Here is a 2,500-nt window from a genome sequence, read left to right on the forward strand (position 1 = left end):
TGCGTGGATTCTGCCTCTTGAAAAGCCCATTAACTTCTCCCTCCTGAAAGGAGAGAGTCGTTTCTGTAGTATGGGTGGGGGATGGGGCCTCTTGGGTGGGAAGGGGTGGTTCAGGACAGTCCAATTGTCTTTCAAATCTACGGTAGAACTCGTTCAGGTCGTTGGCTAGGCGGGAGTCGTTAGTGGTGTGGGGCGCTCTGGGTTTGTAGTTGGTGATGTGCCTGAGCCCTTTGGCAGACAGAAGCAGCGTCGTTAGTAGAGAACTGGTGTTTTAGTGTCTCTGAGTACAGTCGTTTAGCCTCTCTCACCGCTTTGCTAAACCTGTTCTTCGACTCCTTGAATCTGTCTCTATCCCCACTCCTAAACGCTTCCTCCTTCTCCAACCTCAACCTTTTGAGCTTTGCTGAGAACCAGGGCTTGTTGTTGTTAAAGTTCACCCTGGTACGTGTTGGGATACAGCAGTCCTCACAGAAGCTGATGTACACAGCCTCTGTGAGTTCATCCAGACTATTGGTAGCAGTCGTGAACATATCCCAGTCAGTACAGTCTAAGCACGCCCGCAAATCTTCCACAGCCTCACTGGTCCACTGTTTAGATGTCCTCACAGCAGGTTTACAGAGTTTTAGTTGCTGCCTGTATGCACGAATCAGGTGGACCAAGGGAGTTCTGTGCGAGCCGAACAGCCCCGTGACCCACAAGAGAAACATCCCCGCCAAATTCGAGCGTTTGACGGGGTCTATCCGTGAAAAAATATTCACGTTTTTGAGTGCACATGCATTTCTGCTGCAAATGCCTCTGGAAGTTTCATGCCGTTCGTATGCCAATTGTGGCAACACGAAAATGACCCGTTTTCCCATTCCGAGGGATTTCTGTGCGACCCTAACAGCCCCGTGAGCCACAAGAGACACATCCCCGCCAATTTCTAGCGTTTCACGGGGTCTATCCGTGAAAAATATAGACGTTTTTGAGTGCACATGCATTTCTGCTGCAGATGCCTCTGGAAGTTTCATGCCGTTCGTACGCAATGTGGCAACACGAAAATGACCCCTTTTCCCATTCCGAGGGATTTCTGTGCGACCCTAACTAACAGCGCCCGTGAGCCACAAGAGAGACATCCACGCCAATTTATAGCGTTTCACGGGGTCTATCCGTGAAAAATATAGACGTTTTTGAGTGCACATGCATTCCTGCTGCAAATGCCTCTGGAAGTTTCATGCCGTTCCTATGCAATGTGGCCACACAAAAATGACCCGTTTTCCCATTCCGAGGCATTTCTGTGCGACCCTAACAGCCCGTGAGCCACAAGAGAGACATCCCCGCCAACTTCTAGCGTTTGACGGGGTCTATGCGTGAAAAATATTAAAATTTTTGAGTGCACGTGCCTTTCTGCTGCAAATGCCTCTGGAAGTTTCATGGCGTTCCTATGCAATGTGGCAACACGAAAATGACCCCTTTTCCCATTCCGAGGGAGTTCTGTGCCACCCTAACAGCCCCGTGAGCCACAAGAGACACATCCCCTCCAATTTCTAGCGTTTCACGGGGTCTATCCGTGAAACATATAGAAGTTTTTGAGTGCACATGCATTCCTGCTGCAAATGCCTCTGGAAGTTTCATGCGGTTCGTACGCAATGTGGCAACACGAAAATGACCCGTTTTCCCATTCCCAGGGATTTCTGTGCGACCCGAACAGCCCCGTGAGCCACAAGAGACACATCCCCGCCAATTTCTAGCGTTTCACGGGGTCTATCCGTGAAAAATATCAATTTTTTTTTACTGCACATGCATTTCTGCTGCAAATGCCTCTGGAAGTTGCATGCGGTTCGCATGCAATGTGGCGACACGAAAATTACCCGTTTTCCCATTCCGAGGGATTTCTGTGCCACCCTAACAGCCCCGTGAGCCACAAGAGAGACATCCCCGCCAATTTCTAGCGTATCACGGGGTCTATCCGTGAGAAATATTCACTTTTTTGAGTGCACATGCATTCCTGCTGCAAATGCCTCTGGAAGTTTCATGCGGTTCGTATGCAATGTGGCGACACGAAAATGACCCGTTTTCCCATTCCGAGGGATTTCTGTGCCACCCTAACAGCCCCGTGAGCCACAAGAGAGACATCCCCGCCAACTTCTAGCGTTTGACGGGGTCTATGCGTGAAAAATATTAAAATTTTTGAGTGCACGTGCCTTTCTGCTGCAAATGCCTCTGGAAGTTTCATGGCGTTCCTATGCAATGTGGCAACACGAAAATGACCCCTTTTCCCATTCCGAGGGAGTTCTGTGCCACCCTAACAGCCCCGTGAGCCACAAGAGACACATCCCCGCCAATTTCTAGCGTTTCACGGGGTCTATCCGTGAAACATATAGAAGTTTTTGAGTGCACATGCATTCCTGCTGCAAATGCCTCTGGAAGTTTCATGCGGTTCGTACGCAATGTGGCAACACGAAAATGACCCGTTTTCCCATTCCCAGGGATTTCTGTGCGACCCGAACAGCCCCGTGAG

Source organism: Petromyzon marinus, unplaced genomic scaffold (assembly GCF_048934315.1).
Source record: "Petromyzon marinus isolate PM22_M1 ecotype Great Lakes invasive population unplaced genomic scaffold, UKy_Petmar_22M1.pri1.0 PM_G_Scaffold_21, whole genome shotgun sequence".
Classification (NCBI taxonomy): Eukaryota; Metazoa; Chordata; class Hyperoartia; order Petromyzontiformes; family Petromyzontidae; genus Petromyzon; species Petromyzon marinus.